Here is a 15,368-nt window from a genome sequence, read left to right on the forward strand (position 1 = left end):
CGGTTTTTACAGCGTGCTCTATTATGCAGCCTCCGCTGGAGTGCTATTTTCAACTCCGCGCGCGCTAAACTTGTGATTTTTTGGGCGCGGCGCTAATATTGGGCGTCTGTTGGAGATGCTCTTTATTGGCTAATCTTCATCGTCATCATCTTCATCATCATGTCGGTGAGTTCCCTCCCACATGAAGGTGATGTCGTTGCCATCTTCGACTACCTCTTCTTCCTAGAAAAAAATCTTCTTCCGAAGAGTATTGCACCCTGTTTGTTGTCGTAAAGAATCCTCAAGGAATCTCAAGGGTAACCCAGCTAGTGTCTCTTCCGGAAGAAGCTCGACTCTTCTAAAAGTTGATGGTCCCTGGGTTGTCAATTATGCACGGCATTTTGTACCTATTGAACGTCATTTCCTGCACAAAACGGCAGAGCTGCATTATCAGGTAAAATGAACTGAATCATACGAATTGCATTGTGTTTAAAAGGGTACTGCGAACTAATGCGCGCAGACTACATCATCCCGCGGGGTGAAGTGAAGTAACCGCACTGCATCATTATCCATAGTGAACCTATACAACCGTACTGCCAACCGAGCAACTGCACTGCAATTTTAATCACGGTGAACTGAAGTAACCGCATTGCATTGTTTTTGGAGGCGTACTGGACTGCGTGTACTTCGTGTACTGCTTTGTCTGGAATTAGTAAACTGAGAGAGATGAGGAAGTGTACTGCTTACCTCGTGTTGTAGTGCTTTCTTGCGTTTGCAGAAGTAAGTTCCCTTCTCGTCCGTTTGCACCACTTCTGCGTTCAGCCGTGCAGTCCACTTGCCCTTTAGAAGTTCATGAGCGTTCTGGATGTTGCTCAAGGTGAGTGGAGACGGAGGATTGGCGCTGAAGGTCGTCGCATCCTTCATCCAAGAAGCTGTCGTGGATGAAGGAACCTTGCCGACAGTCCTCCTTCCTCGAATTAGTGTTATGTCGAGGCAGCAAATCCACATCTGATGAAGGAGAGGTAATTGAAGACGCACCGCTCAACACCATGGAAGAATGCCCGGAGGAGATCGGCGGTGGCACTACCAAGCTGCTGCCGCGGAAGAAGGCCGATATGCGAGCGGGGGAGGCGATGCTTGGTTGCTGCCGCGAAAGAAGGCTGAGAGGCGATGGGCGGCGGCGCTGCTTGGCCGCTGCCGCGGAAGAAGGCCACGGGGGGAGGGGCGGCGTCGTTGCCGGCCGCCACCGCGGGAGAAGGATGGGATGGGAGTGGCGGCGGCGCTCCCAGGCCGCCACTGCGGGAGAAAGCGGGGAGGGGAGGGGCGGCATCGCTCCCAGGCCACTGTCGTAGAAGAAGGCCGGGTGGGGAAGGGCGGCGGCGCTCCCAGGCCGCTGTCGCGGTAGAAGGCGGGGAGGGGAAGGGCGGTGTTGCTCCCAGGCCGCTGCCACGGTAGAAGGCGAAGAGGGGAGGGGCGGCGGCGCTCCCACGCCGCTACCACGGTAGAAAGCGGGGAGGGGAGGGGCGGCGACGATCGGGTGGGGGATGTGCAGAATAAGACCAGGTGTTAGTAGGACTCCATTTTCCTGGCTCTACTACGTGGTGTTATTCCATCAAACTCAAATTACATGAGTTGCTAACCGGAACACTAAAGACAGAGCTGCGCCACAGCAACAGATTCGGAGAATGAATCCTTTTTCTATGCGGATAGCACATGCCAATGGATAACACTATAATAACACTAAGAGAATCATGTTGCTCCTTGAAAAAGAAACACAGGACACAAAAGCAGCAATTTTACAGTCTAGAGAACTGAGTACAAAAAATATCGGTGGTTCAAAAGTTACAGAATGAATGATACTTGTTAATATAAACCACCAAAAGATTCAAAAATACAACAAATTCATGTGTTTAGTGTGCTGCATGATATGTTACATCTGGGTTGTATGAGGAATGCAGCATACAACATATGTTGTTTGGTAGGTTGTGTGATGTGGAATCTAATTCTAGTGTGCATGTACTTGTATGTAAAATAAACAGAAGATTATTTCAAATATATTTGCTGATTCAAGTAATAAAAGAATATGTTCACAAGTATCCAAAATTTAGTCAAAATATAATCACATGTCTTCAAAATGACAGATGATTTTGGTAAAAGAAACAAAATTTCAACAACATGTTGACTGTTTGTGTAAGTATATAAACAGTTTATATACAAATAAGTAGCTTATGGCACAAAATAGCTAAAAAATGTACCAGGGTCACATATAAGCAATTTATGGCACAAAATAGCTAAAAAAATGTACCAGGATCACAGAGTGCACATAAATCAAGTATCCAGTGCAAGTACATCTTGAAAGTTCACATATATAGAGCCACAAATCTATATGGTCATATTACAGTCCAGTACATCCTAGAGTTCGCATATTAGATAGCCAGAAATCCATATTGTCCATATTACAGTCCAACAAAGAAACATAACATAAGGTCCATGTTACATTCCATACATCACATATATAGGGGCATGGTTTTTCTGACCAAATACAATAAAATATGGTCAGCTTGGTGTGAATTAGCACATATTTGTTCACACTCCATCCTTGGGCACGAACACTCCACCACTGAACTTGGAGAGGTGGTGAATGACCCAACGAATGCGACGAGTCTCCGATATCTGCACAAATGAGTGGCTCCTAGCCCTGTTGACGTTCTCATTGAGATAATCCAAGACAATCAATAGATCATCCTCGGTAAAACCAGGGAGCTCCATGATAGAATTGTAAAGTTCAGGATGTGCCTCTCCAATGGACTTGATGGCAATAGCAACTTCACGGACTGCATCGGACATGTTGCTCATGACCAAAACTTATTCACTCATCAAGCTAGCCCTCTTCCTTTTGCCAGTGGAGCTAGAAGCATCCTTATATGGTTCATTCCCATGAGCAGCAGCAACAGCATCTTCCCCATGAGCAACAGCGGTAGCACTCGAGCCAGGTTCATTCCCATCAACAAATTCAGAACCACAACCTTCGAGGTTTACAAATGATGGGGAGGCTTCTACCATTGAAGGAACCCCAAGAACCTGATGAGATGTCATTATTGCATACCTTCCTGTAGCAATACCACTCCGAGAGATAGCAAGCATCTGAACATAATTCTCTAAAGGCACATTGAGGTACTCAACATCTTTGGGATGGTCCTACATGAAGTGTGGTTATGAAAAGGTTAGTCAAATAGCTACTGAAGGATTAAAAGCTAGTAAAATCTAGTTCTTTGAGCATAAGTAATTCTCTGGGATGGTCAAACATGAAGTGTGGTTATGTACAAACCTTGATATGACCCAGGTAGTGCTCTTCCTCCAGCGATATGACATAGTTGGTATCATCCCAAAGTGACCCGCTAATGTCCCGGAGCTTACTTATCTCCACTCACCTAGCACGCCACTTGCGGAGATGGTTGTACACTTGGGTCCTGGTTATGGAAAGACCAAAGTGGTCACTACAATTCTTAGCCACCTGATTTAGGTGCACCTCCTTAAAGCCCTTGTCCGCCTTCACTCCACCAGCAATGAGCTCTACAAATCGACGTAGCATGAACCCAGAGACATTGAAGATGTCCAGCGCAATGGGTGATTCCCACCACCATGCCCACCATCAGCCGCCATCTCAGCCATCAATCCTATACAGAACAACCAAAAGGAGCACCAACAGAATTAAAATTTATATCAAGTCTAAAGTGGAGCACCAACAGAAATATAAAGAACCATAAACAGAATTGAATTGGAGCTCAAACAGCAACATAAGAGAGTACATAATACATAAATGTTTCAATTTGGGTACACGACAATTATTCATAATGTATTACAACATAGAATTGAGCTCTACACTTGAGCATTACACAGTAGAATTATTCATAATACAGAACTAATGGCAAACATGCCCAACCCGACACTTGAGCTCTACACACGTGTGAAAGTGCGTTATATCGACTAAAGGGGGGTGAATAGGTGATTTTTACAAATTCATCGGTGAGGAAACTCAACTTGAGAAATTTCCTAAGTCACGAACTACAGGCAGCGGAATAAGTACTCAGGTGCATGCATAACAGAGCAGAAGCATAGTCATCATGATGAAATAAAACATACACAGAGCACAAGTAGCGTGTAAACAGGATAAGCAGACTGAAGACAAAGTGGCTAAAGAAATAGGATTGAGAAAATTAAGAAAGTCTTCAGTCAAAGTCTTCAAATGGTAACGGTCAAGTTCATCAACACATGAATGAGGAAATGAAAGGATAGAGGAAATAGAACCAGTAGCTTGGTGAAGACGATGATTTGGTAGACAGTTTCAACTGCTGTGACAGTCTTACATCTGGTTGGAGCAGCTAGGTATTTAAACCTGAGGACATACAGTCCCGGACACACAGTCCTCACTGTATTCTCCTTGAGCTAAGATCACACAGACCTTGCCCAATCACTCGTGGTAAGTCTTCAGGTGACTTCCAAACCTTCACAGACTCGATCACTCAACGATCCACAATTTCCTCTTGGATACTCTAGACCATGACGCCTAACCGTCAGGAGGATGCACAGTCCTTAAAGGTAACAAGCGTCGGTTCCACACAGGAACAATCTCTTCAGTGATGCTCAATCACTTTGGGTCTGTAGGTGTTTGGGTTTGGGTTTTCCTCACTTGATAATTTTTGCTCAAAAGTCCTCGGAGGATGGGATGCTCTCAATGACAAGTGTCAGTTTCTCTCGGAGCAGCCAACCCACTAGTGGTTGTAGGGGGTGGCTATTTATAGCCTAGGGAGCAGCCCGACATGATAAGACATAAATGCCCTTCAATGATATGACTGTTAGGTGGGTAGATATTTTGGGACAGGTGGCACGTAGCACAGCAACGATCGAAAATTTGAGTATCAAATTCCTTAGGGCTATCATGTTCCTCACTTGTAGGTAATCCGCACTGGCGAATTCCTAACTCCTCAGCCAGAACAAATTCTTCAAAGAACAGAAGATCTTCGTCTCTGTCACTGACGAAATTGACTAAACTGTACGAGATTTCCATTGGCTTCACTCGAAAGGATTGGGTAGGTGTACGATTTTGAGATGAGCATCACTTGGAAACTTTTCCTTAGTTTTACCTCGACCGCTTTAACAGTCCGGTGTTTCCTATGACTCGAGAAAGAGAAAATGAAACTACGAAAACAAGTCTTCACGCTTCATAATCCTCGCATGAATATCAAGTCTTCAAGGTCACACCAATTTCCTCACTTTCAAAGTCTTCAAGAAAACCAAAGTCTTCAACTGAAGACATTCATTTTTAGGGACCGTCTTTCATCGTGAATATCAAACTCCTCGTAGACTTATAGACCTGTGTACACTAACAAACACATTAGTCTCTTAACCTATAAGTCTTCAATACACCAAAATCACTAAGGGTCACTAGATGCACTAACAACGTGAATTGTCCCTATTGGCAAACATATGCCCAGCCCAACCATCTCTAGTTTGTGACCAAGTTCTATTATCATGTTCTATTCAATCACACCATCCGACACTGGATTCCCAGTCCAAGAGTGCACAGGTGGTACGAACTCATCCTCTCCCCACTGAAGTATCCAATTATGAAGAATGCAGCAAGCTGGGACGATTTTGACTTGTGGTGGGTAAGGGTGGTGAGGCAATAGCAGCCGGTACATTGGCAAGAACATGGGTGCCATCAATTGCACCAACACAGTCCTAAGAAAAGAGGTGAGGTATATTTTGTAAAATATGGGTTATTCGGCATGTCCACATAATTCTAAATGTTGATATATTACCTTAAAGTAGGGATAGAAGCGCCTACTATGTAGAATTTTTGGATGAACTTCATTGGATGGGGGTTGGGTCATCTCATCACACAACTCCCCAATTGCATATAAAACTGCCTTGAAGTATTGACTGATTACTTCAATTGACCTCCTAAATATGGATTTCATTGCCCTAAACCTATGGTTGTGCCCAACTACAAGAAGGAACATCGCAAGCTGCTCCTCAATGCAATATGAATGTTGTCTTCCAACAATTTTCGATCACGAAACAAGTTATACAAGGTATAAAATGGGGCCCTGTTCATCCTTAATAGGTCATGACAATTTATGTCATTGGTTTCATATAAAACGTAGATTGGACAACCTAGCTACGTCTCTCTCAAGCATAACGTAACGGATTGGAGCATGATAGTTTCTAATCCTAGCCCTTGTAGTTATCGTGGCCATATAGGCACACAAAATAGCAACCAAACCAGCAGCTTGCACTATCAGAGTATCTTGAGTCTTGCCATTGTCATCCATCTATATAAATTCAGCACAGATTTATAAATTAATAAAGGCATGGGCACTGATAATATTGACATCATTTGTATCATCAAAACAAAATATATATATGCACAAATTATTCATACTATTTGTACCATTTGCATAAATATTTTGTCTACCTACTGATTTCTTAATTTCCATAAGCTAGCAAAGTGTTCTGGACATATCACACATATCCATGCTAATGACCAACCTTACGTAATATAAAAACTACCCAGCCATAATCCATAGGAGAAAAAGGAGGTTGGTGACATATCTGAACCTACATAAAAAAGGAGGGGAGGCTATGGGAAAAGAACACATTGGTGCTAGCCACACCCAGCTGGAAGAGAAGACCCTCTTTCCTGTCCCCGACCAGAGGCCGCCGCTTCATGCATCCGCATCGAAGAACAGGCGCCACAAGTGGAGCGCGAGCGGCAGAGAGATGGGGATGGGGGGGGGGGGGGGGGGAGAAGAGAGGGATGGGGGCGGATGGGAGACAGGGAGAGGGAGGGGAGGAGGCGCCGCAGCGGCGAGGATGGCTGCCGGCGATGTCGACAGAGGTGACGGGGCTGCGAGATCCACCGTTGTCGCGGGAGGGTTGCGAGGAGAGCGGCATGAATGAGTCGGGTCTAAGCTGCAAGGAGAGAAACCCTATCCCCTTGCTCGCGTGGGTGCAGGCACGCGTGCGGCGGCGGGTGCTGGCTCGCGGAAACGCCCGAAACCTGCGTTTCGAGCGAGCCTCGCTGGGGGGCTCTTTTTGCATGCGTTGGGCCTGGCTCAATTAGACGTGCAGGCTACCAAGCATCGAGAATAATGCACGGTGGGTGCGAGCCAGATGCGGAGCAAGGAACCAAACACACCCCTGGTGTGCCACATCCTAATCCATGAGAGCCGCCTCTCCTCCCATGCGGGCTGATGCTAGATCAGCCCCTGAAGAGGCCCCCGCTGGGAAATGGAGTTGAACGGCATCTGACGAGAACAGGAAACATGACTATAGGAACAGCTAGGCGAGAACAGGAAACATGACTATAGGAAGAGGCAGAAGCAAGAAAAGAGGGGCCAAATGACGGCGTCACTTACATTTTATCTGCCTGCCACCGTATCAGTCGGCGGCAGCGCCTCCCGCCGCCTCGCCGACCACCATCGATCAGCACCGTATTGCACCGCACTGTCATATTCATGCTGGTACTTAAGAACAATGACTCTGAGAGCACATATTTTGATCATTCCAGCAATAGTATGAGAAGGAAATTATCCTTCAGAAGAACCCACTACTAAGAATAGAAGTATATTGGTGTCACACGCATGCAAAAAAAAAAACTCAGTGTGACTGATTATGTTAGAATAAGTGAATAACCACAGTTCATTTTCATATTCCCAGCATGTAGTAATGAAATCTTGTAGCTATTACTATGACAGATGGTTTCAGTTCAGCTGCCAAAAGGTCCAGAAGTTTTTCCAAAATAACCACTGATATAATACATTGTGATAAACAAAGCAAAATACATGTATTATTGAAGCTCCTAAGAACTCCAGCGTCATCTCAATCAACCATGGAAAATCTTGGATATGTTTACAGGTGAACATACAACATTTTTATTAACAGATACGTCACAACTAAGGAATTGTAGCCAACCTTTCTAGTTTCTAATCAGTGGGGCTTACTGGACAGAAAGAGAATAGTATGATTCCCAGTTTTATCAGAAAAGAAGTAGAAGATCAATATGTGTATTACAACAGGATAAAACATGCATTTAGTATGACAGTGACTGAGGAAAATAGTTGGCTGCTTACATTACATTAAGTTCCAGTGAACCTCCACAGGGAAGCTTATAACAAACATAGATATCACTTTGGCATTCCACACCCTTTTCATTTCCAATTCCATTTAATAAATCTCCTTGTGAATGTTTTAACCGTGAAATTGACTCTGTTTGACAGTCCATCGGATTAAAGCCTCACAATGTCTTTTTGGATATTTTGTTGATAACACCTTCTGCAGTTCATTAGAAGTTTCCTCTGTGTAAATTAACCAGGAAAACACCAAGTTAATATATTATTGATATAAAACGAACTACAGAATGTTACCCTCTAAAAGGTGCAGAGCTTTACCAAATTAGCAAGCATTGTCTTGAAAATTTTACTACAGACCTACGTAGACAAAAGAGTGTCAACAGATCACATTGTATCGCAACCCCAGTAGCCTAAATCCTGGACAAATAAGCCTAAATTTACATTTACCAGTGAAGTGGATAAAAATTGCAGCAATCAAACACAGATATTTAATATGAGGTCTTCGTAAATATGTTTCTGAATACCACAGAAACCTTCTGTTGCCTTGGGGCATGGAGACGTTTTAAGTTATTTCTGAATATTTAATCAAACGATATATATAGTAGCATAATAAGGAGAGCATATGGCATTATTACTCGTGAAAACAGGAAAGAGAATTTGCCATTAAAACTATGGCAACCTACAATTTTTCATAAATCAAAACTGGTTCTGAAATTCCAACTATTATGACATATACATCAACAGGTGTAAAATTAGCATTTTAATGTACACTAGCAAACAGCTAGCTCTATTAAGTCACCAATAGGCAAAGATTACTACCATGACAATGTAGCTACACGATGTTGAGCTACTTCAACTACATTGGCGAGGCCGGCCTGTAAAGCTTCAGGAATCTGTAAAAAAACTAATAGTGAAAACTTCAAGAGTTATGATATTTATCTTAGCTGATAGGAATAAACACAATAACAATATGCAAGAGCACAATGCATTCGGTGCAGCATTTTATGTCTATAATATACATGATGATAAATCGAGCACCATATGTTATAAGAACTGAAGCCTCTAGCACAAGTTGAACTTGTAGATTGCAGGAACTATGAGAAGCAGATGGAACTGCAAATAGTATATAAGTATTTTTTAAACATAAGTAAAAAAGAATGAAGCTTTGAATTATTTACAAACAGTGTTTCTCCTTTGCCTGAATCAGTTAGGACATGACTGGTAACCATCATATATCGTTACCAACCAAACATGCATATAGCAAAGCATTGAGCAATGCTAAGAATAATAAAATTACTACTCCTTTCCCGCAAAAAACACCCCAGTGCTGCTAAGTGATGAACACATGATAACCAATCACAGAGATCAAATTCTCTGCACTAAGGTGCACATCAAACAAAAAGGATTTATATTAAAGCAAGATCAAGCACCCTTTGCCAAACTCCATTGCATATCTCCATGGGTTGCTGCTCCAAACCCTATCAGCACCGAAATCATCCATGGTTTGCTGCTTCCGCAGAAGAAATAGCTTCCGGAGGGGTGAAAGGAAGGAGAAAGAGCAAAGGGATAGAGAAATAGTGGAAGAGAAGGAAAGAGATGGAGCTGGCTGGTTACATGCATCATCGTCAATCGTGGTTTCATTCAATAGAGATCCCTGCCCGAGGTTGGTGGCGGTAGATCAAAATAGAGAAGACGATTGAGATTCAACCGTGCTAGATCCCATCGAAAGACTTGAACATCAAGAGAGGGAGGGAGGAAGGGGGGGGGGGGGGGGGGGGGGGGAGCAACGATCTGAGTATACCTACGAATCAGCGAGCTGCTGCTTCCTGCCGTCAAGCTGCTCATGCTTCCTACCGGCATCCTCTCCCATTTCTGCGCCCCGCGCGGCAAGGGATTTTGACGCGTTCCATGCCAGGCCACCACCCCCTGCTTCCTCCTCGCACTCTAGGGCGTGAGTTGGGAGCTCCTCTCCCACAGTAATACACACCCTGACTAATCTGTACATAACAAAATAATATGCACATAATCTATGTGTAAATCATCGAGTTTACAGCATTATCGTGAACCCACCTAGTGTTCAGCACTCGCCAAACTGTCATCACAATTCTTGCAGGTATAATGGTGAGCAAAGACAGAAAGGAATCCAAAGCAGACAAAGAATCCTGCTACAATTAGCTGCAGCATTGATCACAATCAAACATCTCCCCGTTATTACAGAATATGCTACATCTAGAGTTACTAAACTGAATCATTTGGTTATCTTCTGAATGTGGTAATCAAATTCATCCTTTTGAAGGAAAGTTCAAAAGAATTGTCTAATGCATTATTTTTGTTAATTCATTAAGCGCTGCCAAAATCATACCATTTGTATCTATCCATATCTTAATAAGGATCTGAATGTAATCATATTCATTTCTGTAGAAATATGTGGTGATAACATGGTTCCAGAAATATTATTACAATAACTAATGCGTATTGGATTCATCTCCAGCAATGCTGGCAAACTATTCCAAATAATTTAGAATGGCCTAAAGTTCAAAATAAATAGGATGGCCCTAACTCTCCAAATAATTAGGATGGCCCTAAAATTCCAACAAATATATCTAATATATAGGGTACAAGAAGGGAACATATTTGCAAGTGAAATATATACCCATTCACATCTCCAAGGCACATGAAACATAGTGTTGTAGACCCGCTGTCGCTTCTTGTCATTACCCACTGCAATTGTACTCCTAAGTGAATTGCCGCTATACATTTCTCCAACGAAGTATCTGAAAGGTGAATTGTCACGGCGCTCGACTTTTGCAGTATATCATAGTTGAAAAGAGGTGTAAACGCATACATTGGACTAATTCAGTGTGCGATAGGAAATCTGACTAAAAGTTGTTCCCATCTATGGCCACTACAAAGCAACAATGGTTAGGAGCTGGGCAGTTAAAAAGAAATGCAAATCCAGAGACTGGTAATGGTATCTTTTAAAGGTTTTCATAAAAAAAACATGAACAGAGTACCTCGCTGGTTTAAATTATTTGGTTCAACTTTCTGAGTTACTATTTTCATTTTTCACGAGCTTGTAGAGAATCAGTGCATCCTTATTTTCTTACTTAGAAAATGCAGGTTATGATATGATTATCTGCAGCTTTTCTGATAAATTTTTATATACCCCAACTAAAACCATGATGCCAGTGTTCTTTCCAAACTACAATACACTTTATTTCTCATGATCCTCCAAATTTAGCAGGACGCACAAAACCCATAAGGGAACCACTTCAGTGGAACACAAGATTAATTCCTAATTTCTACTTCCGACTGTTTCGTTTATGTCACAATGTTCATAGACTGCGTAGCTGGTATGAAATTCACAAATGCCGCACTCTACAGAATTTCAGTTCAATGCGAATGTTCTTACCAACAGCAATGAAACATCACACCATGAAAGAGGTGTGCAAAAAACTAAAATATGTACTGAAATCCAAATGAACAGAAATCTATACCTCCGAGAATGTTGCTGTTCTCCTTGATGTACTTGTCCCAGCCCAGTGACTCATCCTTCTGCAGTTTCTTCATCGTTCAACTCAGGCCGCCGGGCCGAACCCGCACCGTGGCGTCAGCCGCAGCGCTTTCACGCGAGCTGTTTCCGCAGCTGCTGACCGTGTCCTCCACAATCGACACCACCCTCCCATTCCTGGCCACGCTCCTCTGCCTCAATTCCATGCCGACGTACGCCACGCAGCTCGCCACGGACCTCTCCGTGTCCGACATCTGGCAGGCCTTCTCCGCCACAGGCCTCAGATCCGTTGCCCTGAGCACGGCGGGCGCATGGACGTCCACACGCGGCTCATCCTCCACAATCGAGGGGCTCCAGAACCTCTGCTTGCGCTTGCAGTGTTGCGGCGGCGCTAGGTCTCGGGAGGAAGTGAAGGGATGTGTTGTCATCGGCGGCGGTGGTGAGGCCGCTGGAGAGGAGCTCGAACAAGAGTTGCAGCCGCCGGATCGGAATGACATGGCCGGCGGAGGCGGAGGCGGGAGAGCTCCCTCGCGAACCCTAGGCGTGGGCGGGGCCTCGTGGTCATCGCAAGTAGAGGCTTGAGAGGTGGAGCTCAGGCAGAAGATGGAGAGGGTGGCGACGGCAGCGGCGGTAAGCTTAGATGGGAGGAAAAGGGAAAAGAACGCTGCGTACGAAGGGAGTTGCGTGCTCGTTTTTTTCTTTCTCGTCCTGTACAGTAAAATCAGCACAATATTTGGACAGGTGGATAGCGCGAGTGAACGCCCTTGTCTAGCGCCTTATTGTGTTTGATCATGTGATGATACAATAACAATCAGTTGTCAGTATTTCAGACAGTCCCTCTATCTATAGCCATCACTAATATTGTGACAACAATAAGTCTATAACAGTTACTTGGATGTTTTTTTAGCGAGAATTAAAAAAAAACAGGAAAATTGCATTTTGCTGACAAAATGTGCAGCACAAAGCACATAATTTAGCCATGCAGAGAATGTACAATAATTGAGCTTAGTGAGAAAAGATCTCTATCAAAGCAATCACGATGATAAATAAATAAAATATTAAAATTAATCTGCCACTACCACCTCTCCTTTCCCTAGTAGTGAAGATGCAGAGTATAGCCAGCCATCACCTCCATGGTCCAGATTATTTATGCCTAGCGAAAGGACAACATGTAGCGAAGCTAAACCAATTTGATCAAACAAAAAGGAAGAAAAAACATGCACAAGTATCTAGATAGAGAATTGATAACTCCTAATTTGCCTCTATGTTTTGGTCTAAATGTGAAACTAAGAAATCGTTAAATTTGCCTTGGTGAAAATACTACTAATTTGGTACAGTATGGAATTAAGTTAACAAGATCTCAAGCACAAATGCATATTCCGTGAAGAGTACAAAATAACAAAAGGATGTGACCAGTGATACTATTCACAGATAACTTTGCATTGTTTATTTATGAAAACAAATCTGAAGTTGCCTGAACCAGAAGTTGATTGGAGGTGCATCACAAAGGATAACTGCATCGCATTAGTTGCCAAAATAATGGCCCTCACTAATAAGAAAGTGCCACTCTTTTTCAGCATTTGTCAAGAAAACTATATGCAAATAAGACCCGGACAACTGATCCAGATGTGTGAATTTTTGAATGGCAATATTTCATACATCTGATAACGGAAGGTCAATAAACCCAGTGTACTGATTTTGGATTGTGGACAGTTTCACTTCCATAACACAAAAATATTTTGCTGGCGAGTTAGATTAAGGCTGTGTGGTGGATCATCAGCAAAAGCCATGTTTTTAAGGCGACGCTTAGGCGTCACTTAGGCGGTGAGGCGGACTGACAGCACCCTAGCATTTAGTCTGCCTTACGACTTCTGCACTTGGGCGGTAAGGCCGGTGTTGATCACCTTATGACGCCTTACCGCCTTAAAAACCTTGAGCAGAAATAAAAAGAGCCAAAAATGCATCCACTGCAATAGAATCGAGGTAGTATTGCAGTTCAGACTTACCCCCTGGCGCCACTTTCTCTTCACTTTCCAATTATTCTGATTCTTAAACTGGTAAAGAATCGTTCCTTTGTTCCTGTAGGCAGAGGTGGTGAACCAATTAACTCAGCAAGTAGCACAAAAGGCTCTGATTAAGGAACAGCAAAATCAGGCAGAATAATTAGCTCACCAAGAAGCACGATGGCAACAGGTGAAGATATGATAAATGAGGCTATAGGGCCTCGATAAATGACAGTTCGCAATACGTCCATCCGCTGCCTGTAACCATGTGTCACTATTGAGGTGGCGTTCTGCCAAATACAGTTCCGTGGGATGAACAGTTACAATGGAGTCACCCACAATGTTAGGCAGAACCTTAGAGCTGACACTCAGAATCCTTTCATCAATAAACAGAACATTGTCTCCAATACTAGTTACCGGGACAGCCCTGTTAAGGATAAGGTCAGACAGTCTGTAAACCAAAGGGTGCGTAAAAAATCCGTCGCTATACCCAATCACCAGGACCTCTGAGTCACATTCTGCCAGGTATTGAGGGGCAGGCATTTTGCCAGCCCAGCATGTAGCAATCAACTTCTTTGATGGCATCGAAGACGAACCTGAACCCATCTCTTCATGCTGGGGTGGATTGATCTGGAAGATCTGAGTGTCTCCAGAACCACTAGTGTAAAATGTGGAAGTATCCATCATGTATAGCTTGCCTTGGGATGATATTAGCCTCCCAATTGGTGGGAGCACCCAGCTTGCAACATTCCATTGATGGTCCCTGGTGGTAGCAAAGGCTAAAATCGATAGCTTATAAACTACAATCATGACAGTGATGACTCCAGCTGCACTAACACTGACAGACGTGGCACCGATGTTTCTAAGATACGTCCAGACCATTTCAACATTTTTCTTGGCTCCAGGAAGACGCATGAGGGTCGCAAGTGGCGGCAGCTCTGCAATGTCTCCAGTGAATGGGTGGAGGAGGCGGATGGCGGTGTCTTCGTCCCGTTGCAAGAGGAGGAGACCATCGACCGAGTCGAGGATGCGTGATCTCTGAAAAGCGGGAGCAGGCAACGGACGATGGCGCCAGTGGAGAGGTTGATAAAGCGGATGTACCCATGTAGCCTGCCGTGGCCAGGATACAGGCCGTGGCCCTCGGGCAGCATCATCCACCGGCGCGGGTGAAAGCGCGGGTCGACAACACCACGGCCGCGTGGGCAGACGGAGCTAGACCGCCAGTGGGGGCAAACGGCGCGGAAGCGGACATAGTCCCTCAAGTCGCTCGCCAACACCCTCCACCCGATCAGGCGAACTAAATCTGCCTGAAGAGACGCCCACGAAGATGGATATGAGATGGCGGCGGCAGCTATGAGTCGAGGGCGCTTGCTGCTGCACGCAGTCAGGCCCGAGGGGAGCTTGATGCTGCACGCAGTCACGGCCGAACGGCGCTTTGGGTACATCGACGACGACATGCCACCCGGCCAAATATCAATCTTGCTGGGGAAAAGAAAGATTGAAGTGAAATAGGTATAACCACAGTTGAAAGAAGGAAAATAAAAAGCTTCGGCAATCAACAGACAAAACAGCGTACCAGCGATCTCCAGAAGCGATAAGGCGGTGTGAATCGCCGCAGATCCAGCAGAGCCGGTGGAGGAAGGGGGAATGGAAGTGGAGAGGGGGCCATGAACAAGTTCGCAGTTATATATATATTTTAGAACAATTCGCTCTTAGGCCTTGTTTGGATACCATTGGATT

The 15,368-nt window shown here is 44.3% G+C and overlaps 2 pseudogenes across 2 annotated transcripts; both read right to left on the reverse strand.

Annotated features, from left to right (window-relative positions):
• Positions 1-2,300: 2,300 nt before the first annotated feature.
• Positions 2,301-12,337, reverse strand: LOC147980200 (uncharacterized; annotated as a pseudogene). Its single transcript, XR_015619151.1, has 7 exons — positions 11,612-12,337; positions 10,768-10,888; positions 8,433-9,007; positions 8,115-8,339; positions 7,401-7,594; positions 3,308-3,656; positions 2,301-3,177 (listed from the first exon to the last, which is right to left on the reverse strand). The product of XR_015619151.1 is annotated as an uncharacterized LOC147980200 (transcript).
• A 203-nt stretch (positions 12,338-12,540) lies between these two features.
• LOC125544515 (uncharacterized) lies at positions 12,541-15,330 on the reverse strand (annotated as a pseudogene). The gene is made up of 4 exons (XR_015619149.1): positions 15,205-15,330; positions 13,798-15,106; positions 13,632-13,704; positions 12,541-12,778 (listed from the first exon to the last, which is right to left on the reverse strand). The product of XR_015619149.1 is annotated as an uncharacterized LOC125544515 (transcript).
• Between the last annotated feature and the right edge of the window lie 38 nt (positions 15,331-15,368).

Source organism: Triticum urartu, chromosome 3A (genome assembly GCF_056163025.1).
Source record: "Triticum urartu cultivar PI428250 chromosome 3A, HENAU_Tu73, whole genome shotgun sequence".
In the NCBI taxonomy this organism is placed as follows: domain Eukaryota; kingdom Viridiplantae; phylum Streptophyta; class Magnoliopsida; order Poales; family Poaceae; genus Triticum; species Triticum urartu.